This window comes from Cryptomeria japonica, chromosome 3 (assembly GCF_030272615.1).
Source record: "Cryptomeria japonica chromosome 3, Sugi_1.0, whole genome shotgun sequence".
In the NCBI taxonomy this organism is placed as follows: domain Eukaryota; kingdom Viridiplantae; phylum Streptophyta; class Pinopsida; order Cupressales; family Cupressaceae; genus Cryptomeria; species Cryptomeria japonica.
Window position 1 is genome coordinate 374,221,449 of NC_081407.1, and position 18,427 is coordinate 374,239,875.

Genomic DNA, 18,427 nt, shown 5'->3' on the forward strand with positions numbered 1-18,427 from the left:
ATTATATTTGCATATTGATAACAGGTGGAAATATGCAATGGACTTGGAAAAATAGATTAGAGAAAGAAGTCTAGTACATCTCTTTCCAGACATGTCGGTAGATAAGATCAAAGAAAATCTGAAAAACCTACCACACAAATTTCCTTGTCAAGCAAAGAGCCTTAAAATTGATGAATGAACTTTATATTGAAGTGGAGAATGAGACCAAAGAAAGGTGGTCGGAAATCTTTCGAATCAAGACTGTTGGTGAGCAAGGTGAAGTTGAAATAGTTGATGTCACCGAGCAAGATCCTGATATCACCGAGCAAGACCCTGCTAACACTATACAAATTGATGAAGATATCATGGACACTGAGGCACTTGGATAGGAAATGATAGAAGGCAATGCATATGCCAAACTGGTATCCAGTGAGTCAATTTTGGAACAAGTTCAGCCCTATCCTCCAGTCACTCAGTCTACTTCAACTGAGGCCCCTCAAGACACTAAACAAGGAACAGAGGATCTCAAGTCTACAGAAGGAGAAGCTACTCCTCAGGCCACTGGGGAACAACCCTCTCAAGCTCCTTCTAACATTGAAAAATGTTACAACTAAGACCCCGCACACCGATTCACCAACGGACTTAGCAGAGGCTAAAGAAACCAACAAAAGTGTTGCCTCTACCGAGCAACCCACCGAGGATCCACAAGCCTCCCAAGATATTATCTTAGTTCATCTGATGAAATCTAAAGAAAAGAAAATGAAGAAGCATAGTTTCAAGTTAGATTTGTCAAAACCAATAGTGTTGCCAAATGTAGACATCTCCAAATTAAAGGGGCAAGCACTCATTGAATTTGGTGAACTATGCAAAGCCAAAGCCGAACAAGAGAAGCAATTGGCTATTCAAAAGAAAAATAAAATTCTTTAGAAGGTTAAAACACTCTTAACCGATATGCTACCTGTAGCTACAGTGTCAAAAGATGCAGCCATCCATATTCAGCTAGATGAACTCCTAAATCAAATAGAGACATCTGGAGTAGATGCATCTGAATATTTGAGCAAATTGAAGGACAAAGAGCTCACTGCAAAAATGATTGAAGAGGTACAGAAAGCTATTGCAATTGGCAAAGTAAAATTTGTCAAATTTATTGCTGAGTTGTCCCCTCAACTCAAGCAAATTCTTTATTTATTTCAGAAACTCTATACATTCTCTTTATTCATTAAAGATATTAAAAATAAAACTGAAGTGATTGAGAAAGAGATCACCGATCTCTCAAATAAGTTGACCACTGAGCCCAATTCTGTTCAGAATTTCTACACAAAGTTACAAAAGCTCATGGCTCAACAATTGGAACTCAGGAATGAAGAGCACAAAATAAGGATGGACATTATGAATCTTCAAACCTTATTCATTCCACACTTGTCCTCTGTCCAAGAACAGATCAACCGTGCCACCTATTTATCTACTACACAAGAGGGAAGCACATTAAATGGTTTAATTTCCCTATTAGTTGACATTCAAGCACATAATTCTTTAATGGACAGTGTAAAGGATGCCCTCTCTATCACACTCAGCGATGCAAGGACAAAGTATAAATCCATTTTTGACCAGTTGCCTCCACCAAATGGTAACTAAGTTTTGATGTTTGTAAAAAAGGGGGAGTATACCGAAAAGTAAGGGGGAGTGTAGTATAAAGGGGGAGTATAGTATTAAAGTAAGGGGGAGTGTAGTATAAAGGGGGAGTATACCGAGTAGAGTATCCATATGCACAATTGTGCACAATTGAATTTGTCAAGGGAGCAGTGAACTGAGTAGAACAACAGTGATAACTGATAGTGATTACAGAATATTGATCACCGAGCATACAAAATCCGAGTTATGTATAGTATATTGATAAGGGGAGTATATCTAAATATACTATTTCATTGACAAATTTATATACTATCAGTCTAGTCAAATTTTGTAAGTATATAGATTTTTGAGTTATAACTTTGAAAGTAGTTTTGTCAAACATCTCAACTAATGTCAAAAGGGGAGATTGTTACTACTTACTAAGTTGCCATTAGTCTTATGTTCAAAGTTATTCTAGTTAGTTACTACTACCAAATCATTCAGTCGGTAAACACAAAGTAGTCGACAAGCACAGTGCTGTCGGTTATAGAAGAAAGTAGTCTCAGAGTGTAGTATACGCTAAACATTCTACCAAGTGATGTTCTATAACTACCAAGCAGCAAAGATGATACACTGAGTTGATATACACCGAGTGAAACGTGTTACTAGATTCATTGAACCTGGACACACATATGGAAACGTGTTACAAGATCGAGGAACATAGAATCTTTATCTCATTGGAAATTGCACTTATAGATTTTGTATGATTTTGAGGTCATCTATCTAATGAAATATTTTGTATGGTTATTCATTCGATAAATCATGTTTGTAAGATTGAAGCATGAACCTGATCACCGACATAAGAGATCTATTTATACAACATGAAATAAGGATCAGATACAAGTGCATGTGTAAGAGATAAGGAAGCACATAGTATTGTGACTGTCAGAGACACAAAGGTCACCGAGAAGGATTTCAGAGTACAGTCAAGGAACAGAGTAAACATAAGGGTTTATCAAGTTAATATATGGATTACCGAGGTATGCTATAAGCAAGGTAATATCATTTTGAGCACATAGAATCTGCTATAACATTCCAGATGTAAAGTTGTAGATATTTTGTAAGATTTTGATTGTAATATTTTGAGTTGTAAGAGAAACCTCTAACAGGGTAAAAGACTCTAACTAAGTCTATAAATTGTAAAGCCTCTAACCAGGTGTAGCATTTAGAATAAGTGTTGTAAAATCCTTTAGCAAGGTAGATCTAACAGATCTTGATACTCCTAACAGGGTAAGCTATCAAAAATAGCTAAACAGGTAGCTCTAACCGAGCAACCTTTATTATTGCAGTAGTGAAGTTGTGGGTGTCATCCCCATCGCAGTTTTTTTCTCTAACCAAGAGTTTCTGCGTAACCAAAATATATGTGTTATGGAGTGAATCATGTATGATTGTTATTTATTTGTTTTAGCACTATATTATGTTACAACAATATTCAGTTTATGCTTAATAGTAAAGTTATTGTTGAAGAAAAGTTTTGAAGTATTGATTCACCCCTCCCCTCTCAGTACAGTAGCTTTCCATATTGGGCCTAACAAATTTCATCGTCAATTCCAAAACTAGGATTTGACCAAAGGAAAGCCCATATTCCAAACCTATTTCCCTTTCTTTCTATGTGCAGGAAACAGGTGCATAGTTGTACTTCTATAAATAAGCTTTAGACACATAGACAGAACAGCCCTTTTTGGTGTGTGAAAAATTTAGAGGATCACGTTGGCACATCACGGTCCCTGCTTTTTCAGGGCATTTTCATAGGACAAATCCAAATCAGCTTATATTAATCAAATATAGGTGCACGACAAAATCCTGAACCTGTAGCTCAATATTTTCTCAATTTTGTCTTAAGTTTCAGCATGTTACCCTAAATCAACATTTCAACTTACTAAAGAGGGAAAAACACATCATAATCAATCAATCCACTTAGTATTCAATCCTTATCTGATTTGTGATTGAAACTAGTAGTTTCCTCCCCTCTTTTTAATGTAAAGGAAATTCCTCCCCTAAAAGCGAAAATTGATTTGGTGATTTCTCCTTCTATGTTGCAAATTGCCAAATCAAATTTTCCCCTTTACATTTTGGTGAACCCGACTCCTTACACCTTTAATTCTGATTTTTGTTTTCAGATTTGAGTGTTTATGCAATTTAAAATTCAAATTTTCATTTACAAGTTTGATTTCCATGCAAATTTTGAAAGTTTAGAGGTTAATTTCACTAAAACCCTAATTTTTTATTTCAAAATTGAACTTGTGGTTTGCTTAATTTGGATACATTATTTCGTATCTGAGTTTCTTCAATTTTGAAATTCAAATATTTCCTTGCAAGTCAAATTTCAAATTCAAATTTTAAAATTAAGTGGTTAAATTTCAAAACCCTAATTTTAAAAATTTTAAAAATTGGGCTTGTGGGTTGTTTAAATTTTGAATTTCCCTCTTCAAATTTGGTATTAATTCTAATTCAAATTCAAAATTGCAATTTGGATCTAATTTTAATTTCAAATTTAAATTTTAAAATTAGGTGGTCGATTAAAATTACCCTAATTTTTGAATTTAAATTAATCTTGAGTATTTCCCAATTTTCCATTAATTATTCCAATTTTCAAAATTTCAACATTGGCTCTAATTGTAAATTCAAATTTCAAAATTAAGAGGCTCTTTCTACAAGACCCTATTTTTAAATTTCATTTATTGTGGATCATTTCAAATTTAAATTTAAAAAATAAGTGGTTAATTACAAGAGCTCTAATTTTTAAATATCAATTCAACATTTCATCTAATTTTAAAATTAAGTGGTTCTTTTTGCAAGGCCCTAATTTTAAATTTTCCTTTAGATCACTTTTAATTCAATTTTTTTCATAAAAATTAAGAGGTTATTTATTTATTTATTTATTTAAGTGTTATCAATAGGGGATAGCTCCCTTACATTCTGTATTCAGATTACATAGAAAGCATAAATAGTCTGGCTACTAATCAACTACTATTCTAGATAACATAATGTTAGGCCCAATATGGAAAGCTAATGTACTGAGAGGGGAGGGGTGAATCAGTACTCCAAAACTTTTCACAAATAATAACTTTACTATTATGCATAAACCAAATAGTGCAGTAACATAAAATAAAGCTAAAACAAATAGATACCAATCATACATGATTCACTCCATTACACATATATTTTGGTTACGCAGAAACTCTTGGTTAGAGAGAAAAACTGTGGTGGGGATGGCACCCACAACTTCACTACTGCAATAATAAAGATGCTCAGTTAGAGTTACATTTTAGCTATTTCTAATAGCTTACCCTATTAGGAGTAACAAGATCTATTAGATCTACCTTGTTAAAGGATTTCACAACACTTAATCTAAATGCTACACCTAGTTAGAGGCTTTACAATTTATAGACTTGATTAGAGTCTTTTACCCTATTAGAGGTATCTCTTACAACTTCACAATATTACAATAAAATCATTACAAATATCTGCAACTTTACATCTGAAATGTTATAGCAGATTCTATGTGCTTAGAATAAGATTACCTTGCTTATAGCATACCTTGGTAACCCATATAGTAACTCAATAAACTCTTCTATTTACTTTGTTCTTTGACTGTTCTCTAAAAACCTTCTCGGTGACCTCTATGTCTCTGTAATAGTCTTCTCTCATACATTTTTACATACTTAATTCATGCTGTATAAATAGATATCTTATGACGGTGATCTAATTCATTGCTTCAATCTTACAAACATGATTTATTGAATGAATAACCATGCAAATTATTTCATTGGTTAGATGGCCTCAAAATCATACACAATCTTCTAGTGCAATTTCCAATGTGATAACTGTTAGATGTGCCTCAATCTTGTAACACGTTTTCATATGTATGTCCAGGTTCAATGTATCTGGTAACACACTTAACTTAGTGTATATCAACTTGGTGTGTCATCTTTACTGCTCAGTAGTCATAAAAAGATACACGATAGACAGCTCGGTGTATACTGCATTCTGTGACAACTTTTCCTTTGTAACCGACTAGACTGTGCATACCAACTTCTCTGTGTATACCGACTGCATGATTCGGTAGTGCTAACCGACTAGAATATATAGTATGACTTTGAATATAAAACTAATGGCAATTTGATAAGTAGTAACACATAAAAATCACAAACAATCTCTTGCCAATGTCCACCACACAATCGATCAAAGCCGCATTGAGCCAGTTATCAGTGGATTGTAGAAGTCTCCTGAAGGGCCCCAGATCACAGTTCTTGACACCCACTCAGAACACCTCCCATGCCTCTGTAATGAAGTTTCTCTTCCTCTCCTGCTCGGCCCTGTCTTCCCTAGCCTCCTTATCCTTAAAGTCAGAATTCTCATCCTGTGGTTCCAGAATATAGCAATTAGGATTGAAATAATAGTCAAGGATGCATGTCCAACCATCTAAATCCAAGTCCAAAATTGCACTAGCAACTGCCTGCTCATCAACAGATCTCACAAAGCCATCTATCATTTGGATACAAGCTTCTTTGGAGTCTAGGGTATCAACCATTGGACACAGAACTGCCTCATAAATGAAGCCAATGCACCAATGCCTCTCACCACCCAAAATGCCCCTTGCCAATCTCCAAAGTGCATCCCAAGTAAGCTCGTCCGAATGGAAGAGCCTCTAACATTGCTGTTGAGATGACTCTTCCTCACATAGGCAACTTAATTTGAAATGGTGCATCATTCTCATAGCCACTCCCCACACATTTATCAGAGCTCATTCTATCTAGATATTTATAACCAGGCCATATGAGATTGAACCAAAATTGGCAAGAATCTTGAATAAGACTTCACAATCTTTCTATTTTCAATTTGCAAGATTCCCATCTTTGTCGAATAGAGAGATCTATCTAAAAAAAGGAGAAATCTACTTCCCTGTGCTATCCAAATCCATCCTCGGATTCAAAATAACCTTATCTTCTGCCACATTTCCCCAATCGTCACCTCTTTCTCAGTTGGTGGAACCTATAATGACTTTCAATTGATCTACCAAGGCCAGACTAGATTCAAATCGTGATTTGAAATCCAGACATGTACACTCATTCTGTTAGCCTCTATCTGATACCTTCTTTCTTTTTTCTACACGAACCATCATTATCATCCTTTAGAATCTATTTTAAATCTTCATTTGGGATTGCTCTGAAAATATACTCATCTCTATTCCTCAAAGTTGTTCCCATATTTTCCATTTGATTTGCAGCCTTATTTACCTCTCTGTATATCTTCCAATTGGGTGTGGATTCATTATTGATAGCACTAACTATTAGGTCCCGGAGACAACTGAGAGGAGGGGGGAATCAGTTGTCTATTAATTTCAAACCAAATATAACTTATCCAAACTTAATGCATAATACCGATAAACTAAACTTGATGCCGGTAAATAGTTTTGTTAGTTAATTGCAATATTGGTAAAGTTTAATGCATGAAACAGAAAGACAAGTAACATCCACAACACATAACACATATATTTGTACATGGAAACCCTATAAGGGGAAAAACCACGGTGGGAAACCTTACCCACAATCAAATGATACTACTGCAAATAGTATGTGTGTACAATATGGAGTTTGCACATGCAGAAAGGCCAACTGCCTAGAGCTCACTGCTCAATCACAAAATGTGAGTCACACTGACTACAATTGGATGGTTAAATCCAATAATAATGTAGTACTCAAAATAGCATCTTCATATGTTGGATTCAGTACTGGTTAAGCTCTGATTTGTCTTCTTCAAACCTTCCTTGAATCTTGAATGATGTTTGCATGTATAGCTTTGCTTATATTCGCATATACCTTATGCTTTACCACTTATTATATTCTCATGTTCTATTAATCTCACAAATGAGATCTTACATATATACCAAACCTAAGACCAAATGTGTAGGTCAGCTCACTAAACATATTACAATAAAATCAATTACAAATTAATCAATATGCAATGCAACATGTCAGCTCAATACATTTACATTAATAACAAATCATCTCCATAATGTGTCATGCTGATCTGGAATGGATAACGCTTGGCGGTCTATAACCTAGACCTATTTGCTGGTAACAACAAATATGCAAATTGATTAGACCAATGACCAAATCACCAAAACAAAGTGTTCAAACAATTTCTTCTACATAACCAAGTAATCTCCAAGTCATCCTTAGTACCAGTGATCAATATAACCTGCCGATGAACCAGATATTGGTGACTGTGCATAAGTCATTGAACATGCAAGTGGACATAACCAAGGATATCCAAGTGCTGATAGGTGTTGACAAGTGTTGACATCAATGACAAAACCAATGCAACACATCCAAAATACCAACATTAACTAGTATTTGAGAATCACCCTCTATCAATATTGAATTCAACGCCATCTCAGAGCATTGTTTCAGTCCCCTTGCAAGTGTCATAGCCTCTACTTCATTGTTGGTGACAACTACTAGGTGTCCACACATACAAAATATCATCTTACTGGATTCATCTTCGACTATACATCCATATCCATTGGTACCTGGATTTCCTTTTGCAGCCCCGTCGAAGTTTAGCCTGAGGCATCCCTCCCCTAGAGCCTTCCATGCAACCTAAGACCTTTTTACCTCCTTGTAAATGATATTGATATTTGGGGGCTTTAAAGGTTTCCAATCTTTTTGTATTTTCTTATCCCATTTAGAAATGTAATCTATTCTCCTACCATATACCTTTGTGTTGGCTACTTCACTTATTCCCATCTTAATTTTATCAATAATATTTGTAGACGTCTAAAAATGGTCAAAGCTTGCGGAGTCATACTTTAACATTTGCGCATTGCCTCATTTTAGGTTTTTGCGTCGCATTAACATTTCTCCTATGTCATGCACTTGGTCTTTATCATTTGCGAGCATCAAGTCATTCTTCTGCATTCTTTGCTTTCGAATTTGGTCTTGTTGACAACAATCTTCAACCATGATTTTGGTCAATCTTATTCTATCGCATCAATGTGCGTATTCATTTGTCATCATTTTGGACATCGTCAATCCTAATTAGGGTTTTGTCCTCTTATCAATCTTGTCATTTTGTGATCGATTTGTCATTGATCGTTGTCCTCTTATCAATCTTATCATTTTGTGACTGATTTGTCATCAATCGTTGTCATTTTATATTATCATTTTGCAATTGATTTGTCATTGATCGTGGTCATTTTCAATCTTGTCGTCTTGCAATCTATTTTGTCATTGATCCTTGTCCTCTTGTCAACTTTGTCATTTTGAGATCGATTTGTCATCGATCATCGTCTTTCTCAATCATGTCAATTTGGATCAATTAGTCATTATTCCTCATCAATTGGCGCATTTATCAATCAAATCATTCGTCAGCATTGTTCATTTATCAAGTCAGAATCATGATCAAATCGAATCGACATTAATTATCTTCAATCAGGACCTAATTTTCATTCTCGCATTGCTAATTCATCTTTTAGGGTTTCATGATTTAATCATTTAACCTTGTTTATCATTTATCCCTCTAGGATTAATAAATTATTTATTTATCCTAAGTCTTCTCATCACAATTAAATATTCATTTAATTGGCTAATTATTCCTCTTTTTGTGAATTAATTAATAAATGACAAATTGTTAATTAATTTAACTAGTTTTTTCATCAATTTCTAATTCCTAATTTCTCCTAATTCCTAATTTCCTAATTTCCATCAATTTCTTAATTCCTAATTTTCCTCTTTTTCTAATTTTCTAATTTTCTAATTCCTAATTTCAATTCCCTCCTATTTTTCTCCTTATTTCATGGGAATGACATTTCAATTTGTCATAATTTGTCATAATTGACAATAAATCAATTTTGACATAGAAATTTGTCATAAATTGTCATGAATTATCAATCAATCAAATTTTGCATAGTAAGTGCAAAATTTGTCATAATTTGTCATAATTGACATTTTTGATTTTCAATTTCCATTAGAATCTCTTCATGCTAATTTGATCTTTTCTCCAATTTGTCTATAAATTAGATGAATTTCTTCAATCCCAACTAATAATCACTTTTTCTAATCACATTATCGAAATAATCACTTTTTCGAATCACTTTGTCAAATCAATCACGCTTCGAGTACTCTTGTGCCAATGTCAATCTTGCTTTCATCTCATGTGTATGCACTTGAAGGTGAGATCCACAAACAAAGGCTATTTGGAGAAGAAAGAAGGACAATGGAGCTGCATGAAGGAAGCATTCATATCTGCATTTGGTTTGCTTAGTTTTTAGTTTTGAATGTTTTGTTTTTCATGTCTTTATTGAGTGTGTTTAGGATTGATCATTGCATTTGAGCTTTTGTGATTGAGTTAGATTAGTATTGATTTGCTTTTGATGATTTCCAACTTCCTATCATACATTAATTGGTGAACCCGACATGAACTAACCCCCTAATCATGCTTTTGAGTGCTTTTGAGATGATTTGCATGTCAAAAACCCAAGAAACAGGGTAATGTAGGGCTTTTTGGGGACTTCTGCGCCTGTGTGAGACAATCTGTGCCTGTGTCAAGCATTCTGCACTTGTGTTAAGGACATTTTGTGCCTATGTCAAGCATTTTGTGCCTGTGTCATTCATTTTGTGCCTGTGTAATTCCAGAAACAAAGGTAAAAAAAAGCAGTGTTTTACTTGAAAATTGTTTTGTTTTGCATTCTGTTTCTTTTTTTTTTTTTTTTGGTACTGACTCTCTGTGCAACACCTTGGTATTATGCATGGCAAAGACAACAAATTAAACTACTAACATGTTTTATGCAGGTTTGATAGTCAAAGACTAAACATATCAAACTTCTGACTTGGGTTTTGCAGGTTGCCTTGGACATACAACTAAACTTTGTGTTTGCAATTAATATTTAGGCACCTAGTATGATTTCTAAATAGGATGGAATGGATGTATGTTTTCTTTGATTTTTGAGTTTGACATTGGAGTAGGAGAGTATGCTCTCATCCTTCTTAGGGTGATCAGAAATCCAAATCTTCGATACCATGCTCATGTTTTTGATTGTGTGTCACCTTTAGAGGGCCTACCTTCCCGACCATTTTCTTTCTTTTGCAAGCAAGTGACAATCGTGAGAAGGGAATGACCCAAAGTGAGTACGGCTAGAATACCTTGGCATTCTAACTCACTATAAACAAATACCTGATGAGGGAAAGCTTTGAAGGAAGGGTTACGTGGGAATTGTAGTTACTTGGGAAGTGATGACCCTTGGACTCTTTCTCATATCAACATCTAAGTAGGGCCTCATGGTCTAAATTGTGCTTGCAGGACTACATTTGTTTGGTATCTTGGTGGGCTTAATGTCTTAATCACGCTTGCGTGACATCAAGGAGTAACACTTAACAGAAATCCTTACTAAACACCTTGTTTTTAGAGGCCAAAAACCCTTCTAGTTGCTTGAGAAGGACAAGTTCGGATACTTGGAAGAGATACTAAGTTCACCATGGGGAGATTTCCATGGGGACTGATGCTTGGCTCCCCTGAGAAGTGAGTGTCGTGGAGGGGAGCCCGTGGGGTCAAGCATCTATGTATTCTCCTTGAATCCCATAACGAGTCTACCTCTTAAGTACCTAATGTCCTTGCCTACCATAAGAAATGTGGGAATGAGCATGATTGTCTTGAGTCTAAGTTGAAATATCTTGTATTCTTTGCTTGTCAAAAGTTGAATTGTATCTCATTTCAAGAACAAGACAAATTGATTCAAAACAAGGTTAAACACAAGAAAATTTCATCCAACAAAGTTCAAAACATCTTCAAACATGGTTGTCAAACATTGTTCAAAATCTTGTCTCAACATGCATGTCACTTAAATTTAGGTTCATCTTAGGTTTGTATTTTGCAAAGTCATTGTTAACTATCAAGGTTAAGTTTCATCTAGGTCATACTCCTTTGCATATCAATAAGAGTCATCCATTTGTATATGTCCTCTTGCATTAGAGTAATACCATTTTCACTCATATTTGCATACCCTAGGTCTCTTCATTAAGCTTAGGTCATTATCATATCATATTAAGGTCATTTGCATAGTAATTGTCCCTTTGCATATAGTCTCAAAACTAGGTTTTGTAATACTTGAGTAATACAAATCTTTGATAAACCCTAAGTCGTTGTTAAGAAGTCTAGACCTTATCAACCTTTTGTCCTTTTGTCATCAATGTCATTTTGTCAAACCTAGCTTAGTATCCAAGCATATAGGGGAGACATTGTCATCTTGTCCTTTTGTCACTTGGTCCTTTTGTCCTTTGAGGTCTAGGCATCATTTCAATTTCCTAAGGGTCTCTTTTAGATTTGCATTCAAAAGTTTGTCAAAATCTTCAAAAGCAACCAAAAACATAGATTGCATTCTTGCCATAGATTGCATTTTCATCTATTTAGTTTGCATTTAGTTGCATATCATATATTATCCTTGAAAAATTCCCAAAATATTGCATTCGCATAGTGACATGCCTGTTGAAACAAGGTCAAAATCTAAAAAGATGGGCGAACCAACGTATCAACCCTTTGACCACATATCAAATTCATAGTTTCAAACTAGTCAAACAATACAAATTGAAGGTTCATCAAACACATCGTTACCACCATATGGAATGGTTCAACTTGGACCACCTCCATTATATGAACCAGTATTTGTACCCATGAAACCAAGACATGGGAGTGTTCCACCAACACCAAGAGGAAATGCACCTTTCAATTGGAATCAACCAAATCTGCAACATGACATTCCAACTCAAACATTACATGAGGAACAAACTCTTTGACAAGGATTTGGTTCAGATCAGGGCATTCAACAAGAAACAAATCCAAATGTCCAACTAGATTCTTCATCAGATTCTGATGCTTCTGATGATGTTGATATGTTCCTTCAAGATCCAAAGTTGACAAAAAAGATGGATAAATTCTTGAACAAGGTCTTTAAGATGTTCCCACAAAAATATCTTAACATGATGAGTAATGTGGCTTCCTCAAATGAGCAAATTAATGTGCAAACACAACAAGGCAGTGATTTGTTAAGTTTCTCTTCGCATCCAAATGAAGAAAATGTGCAACAAGAAATTCAACCTACCTTGATGAGTAAACGTGCTTCAAAGGCATTGACAGTGACTATTCCTCAAAAGTCACCGTTTGAGACAATAAATATTCCGTTATTCAACACAACACCTATAACACAGGATCAAATGAAGACCACGCAAACATTGACAATTGTCCCTCAACAAGAAGTGGGTCCTCACATGCATAAAGTTGGATCAAAGTCTAAGATGCAAGAAAGCTTCACGACTGGAATGCCTGATATCACCAATGTTCAAAATAGTTGCACAATGCAACAAAGTTCTTATGTCCCGTTAAGCTCAATATATTTGCCAAACACTATGGTGACAAATCCTTCGATAATGGCAACACAAAGAGCTACGGATAGTGGTTTGCACCAACAAAAAATGTTGCAACAATTGAGTAATACACAAATGGTACAATCGAATGTGCAAACAAACAATGCACAACAACAACAATATCGCGTTCGACAACAAATTGCAACGCCTTCTGCCTCATTACAAGTTAATGCAAACTTGCAACCATCACAATGGATTGGACAAACAACACAACAAGTTAATGCAAGTGCCATGCCCCATCTTAAGGAGAAACAACAAAAACCACCTAAACAAAGTTTTTTGCAAATGATGGGATTTACACCGCGACGACAACAATTGGCACAAGGTCAGCAAATTTTGATTCATCAGCATGAACAACAACATGTGCCTCAATATGTGCCAAGACAAACAAGTTATCATACTTCACAACCACAATTGGCACCTGTGCAATATCAACAACACCCTCAATTGCAATATCAACCTAGGCTACAAGAAGCACAGCAACAAGGTCAATATCAAGGCATAGCACAACCACAACAACAAGAGGTGTACCAAGAACATTATATGCCAGAGACACCAAAGACGACAATTTCAGAGTATCAACAAATGATCGGAAATACGATGTATCAACAAAGATTACCCACTGGGATTAATGATGGACCTCCAAAATTTGATACAATTGCGCAACAACTTGAGAAGTTGCAACGACAAGTTGACTTATTTGAAACCAAAGGAACAAAAAAGTTGTATACAGATCAAGATTTATGTCCTAATCCATTTGACAAGAGTGTATACATGCCTCCATTCCCTAAGCATTTTAAGGCACCTAATTTTGAGAAATATAAAGGGAATGGAAATCGAAAAGATCAAATTCGAGCATTTTTTGCGGCATGTACTGAAGTGAGTTATGAGGAAACATATTTAATGCACTTATTTGCACGAAGTCTCACAGGACAAGATATGGATTGGTATTCGCATGTGCCAGGAAAGATAAAGACTTGGTCGGAACTAGCTCAAAAGTTTTTATCTCACTTTGCGTTCAACATCGACAGTGACGTGACCATGTCAGATTTATGCAACACCAAGAAAAAGAAAGGTGAACTATTAGTGACTTTCTTGCAACGATGGCAAAGTTTGTATAGCCGTTCTTCCCTCGATATACCTGAAGAACAACAAGTGAATCTGTTTATCCAGAATTTGGTCCCAGAAATGATGTATGAGCTAAAATTGAAAAGTCCTAGTACTATTGAGAAACTCATTAAGAAAGGGATGAATATTGAAACTACTCTTGTAGCTAAAGGAATCATTAAGCTTAATAAAGATAGTGACAACGCAAACAATTCAGGGGACAGAAACAGATTTTGGTATAAAAACAAGAATGTCACTAATGATGGTGTTGTTGATGCAAGAGCGGTGAATGCAAATCAACCCCCGTTCACAATCAATAATTTGAGTGTTCCTAATATGTCAACTATGGAACAAAATCAAACACCAATGAGCAATGTTACTCAACAGCCGCAATACCAACAACATGCTCAACAATACACTCAACAATATAATCAACAACAAGGTCAACAACAAAATCAGCAACGCAAACCTTTCTGATAGAGGGATGGACCTCCTCGATAGTTTACGCCATTGGGAGAGCCTATTGAATCTATAATGAAACAATTAATACAAGTGAAATTTATCAAGCTACCAGATATCAAGGCAGAACCAGTGGTAAAACTGCATTGGTGGAATGATAATGCATATTGTGAGTACCATCGATCAAAAGGACATAAAACCACGTCATGTTTTCAATTGAAACATATGATTCAAGACTTGTTAGAGAAAGGAGTAATTGAGATAGATCCGCCCAATGCGACCTCTAACACTGATCATACAATTTTCAAAACTCCTTTGCTTGATCATGACAAGGGTAAAGCATCTTCTTCAAACTCTACCCAAACAACAAATTATGCAAACACTGGTTATAACAATGTCATCAATTGTTTTCAAGTGTCAAATGAGTATGTTTCCACCATATGAATAAAGGAACAAGATCCTTCTTATGCAGTCACCACTCGTTGATCCAAAATAGTCCTGAAAGGAGCTCCTGCAGTTCCTCCCAAACCAACTCCTGCTAGTTAGTATAATCTCTTGGATCATCTAGGAAAGACACCTACACAAATATCGATCCTTGAGTTGTTGAAAATGTACCCCATGCATCGTGCAGTCCTAGATAAAGCTTTAGTGGAGTCCACTATCCCGATAGACATTGATGTTGACCAGTTTCAAGCCCGAATTGGACATCTAGCTATTTCCCAAAATGTCGCATTTTTTGATAATGATATCTCACCTGATAAGCTCCCTCATAATGATCCTTTACAGCTTGAAGTCTTTGTCCATAATTGCAAAATCCGATGAGTCTTGATAGATGGCGGAGCTAGTCTTAATATTTGTACATTGAGAGTGGTCATTGGCCTTGGTTATACAGAAAATGACATTGATGCTTCTAGAAGAATAACAATCAAAGCATATGATGATGTTGAGCGCCCATCTAAAGGGATAATTACCTTACCTATCAGAGTCGGTCCAGTGACAGAAAACACCTTCTTGTAGGTCTTAAACCTTGATCTCCCTTACAATATGATTCTTGGCCGTCCATGGATCCACACAATGAAAGTAGTTCCATCCACCTATCATCAATGTTTAAAATATCCTTACAATGGAACGAAGATAACAATTCTAGGAAATCCTAATCCATTTCAATTTTGTGCTGCCTTAAAGGATTCTCCGCAGTAGCAAGTCCCCGTCAATAGAGAATCCAAATCACATAGTTATGTGGACCCTAATGAATTGTTAGATGCTATCAAAGGAAAATTGAAGATACAGGACCAAGGATGTGGAGAATATTCAATGGATCAAACATTCCTCATCAGGAATTTACCAATATCTCCAAAATCATATGGCAAACCACATTTATTGCAAAAGGAACCTAAAATAGTTATTCAATATCAACCTCCCACTACATTTACAAGATGGGGTGAACTTGACAAAGAAACTTTAGATGATGATGTCATAGACTGGCTTTATAAGGATTCAACTGAGACCCCACCTGTCAGGTTGCCAGTGGAACGGTACGATAAAGGATTTACTATGCTGCAAAAGAAAGGATATGATGGCTGCAGTGGCTTAGGTCCAGACAAGAAGGGAAGGCTAGAACCTATTATACCCAAGATGCGACCTCCAACTTTAGGGTTAGGTTTTGTACCCTTGTGAATTGGATCCTCGTCTACCAAAGTGACCATGTGTGGAAAAGGGCATAACTCTAACGATGAAATAACACCTAAGGACACCCGACCTGAAACTGATTCCAATGAATGGGAGTGGAGTTCTTTTTCTTCTAGCTCCTATGCCCTTGACAATATTTTCCTCGACCCTGATAATTTGCCTATGGAAGACAAACATGAAATAACTCCCTTCCTAAAACATGTCCTAATGCCTGGATAGAGTCATTCTGGGACCCAAGCTCCGAATCAGATATGAGCAGTTCTAAGAGTGATACCACAGATGTTTACATCTTTACCATCTCAACCCTCTCTCTCCTTAAAACTGATGATGACATGCCCCTAATTTATCCCCAGCTTATCCAACATGACCAACAAGAACCACTCACATTGGATTGTTTTCAAAATGATGAAGCAATTGCAGAATTCCTTGGATTACGGGAAGGCATACCACAAGGTGATCATAAGGTAGGATTTTCTATTGATTTGGATTCCACGACATATTTTGGGGAGTCAAATCCCTCTTCCAATCATCAAAATGAAAAAAGAAAAGAAAAAGAAAAAAATCAAAAGAATAGGTCTTTGAGTGAAAACCGTAAGGCACTCTCTGATCATACAAAAGTAAAAATAAAAGACGTACCTGCGGGTGAAAACCTCTCTGAGGTGCCCAAAGGTGGAAGAGTGGACATACCCCTATCAAGTCAAGATAAATCAACATTGCTTGTGGAAATGACTGAGGAAATCAATTTGGGTACACCTGACAACCCTAAGGTCATTCATTTTGCTGCTTCTCTATCAAAATAGGAAAAGATAGATTTTTTCAATTTCTTTCTTGAGAAGAAGATTAGCTTTGCATGGTCGTATGCAGATATGCCTGGCCTCGATCCAGAATTAGTCCTTCATCTCTTGCCATTGAAAGCAGATGCCAAGCCCATCAAACAGAAACTTAGAAAGATGCATACCCAGGTGGTTCTTTTGGTCAAGGTGGAACTAAAAAAATTACTAGATGTGGGCTTCATTAGACCCATTGATTATGCAGACTGGATTTCAAATTTAGTACCAGTTAGAAAAGTAACTGGGGGCATCAGAATCTATACAGATTTTAGGGATCTCAATAAAGCATGCCCTAAAGATGATTTTCCACTGCCAAACATAGACATCATAGTTGACATGACTGCTGGATATGAGATGCTCTCATTGATGGATGGCTTCTCCGGCTATAACCAAATTCGCGTTGCTCCTGAAGATCAACATAAGATAGCATTCACCTATGCTTGGGGTACCTACTACTGGAATGTGATGCCCTTTGGTCTTAAAAATGTAGGCACAACATATCAAAGAGGGATGACGACAATCTTTCATGATTTCATGCATACTTTGATGGAGGACTATGTTGATGACCTGTTATGCAAATCTGTCACAAGGGATAGTCATTTAGCCATCCTGGGTGCAATCTTTGACCGAATGGCAACCTACAAGCTGAGACTCAATCCAAAAAAGTGTGTCTTTGGTGTCATAGCTGGCAAATTACTAGGATACATTGTTTCTCACAGAGGCATTGAAATCGACCCTGCCAAGGTTAAAGCAATAATGGATATGCCTCCTCCTTCCAATCTCCGACAATTAAGAAGTCTACAAGGAAAGCTCTAGTCAATCCACCACTTTATAGCTCAGTTGGCAGACAAATGTCATCCATTCCAACATCTATTGCATAAATGAGTTTCTTTTAAATGGACTGAGCAATGTCAATCAGCCTTTCAAGCTCTCAAGGACTATTTGCGATCGCTGCCTATCCTAATGCCTCCTATAGAAGGAAAGCCATTTATATTGTATATTTCTACAACTGAAACAACACTAGGAGTTCTCTTGGCCCAACAAGATGAGAACAACAAAGAGCGAGCTATTTATTATATCAGCCAGACACTAGTAGGCTATGAGCTGAATTATTCAACTATTGAATGGGCATGCTTAGCAGTGGTCTTCGCAACACAAAAACTCTGACACTATATGTTAAATCACCAAACATTGTTGGTTGCAAAAATTGATCCCTTGAAATATTTGCTTAGTAAAGTAGCTTTGATGGGTCACCTGGCAAAGTGGGTGATG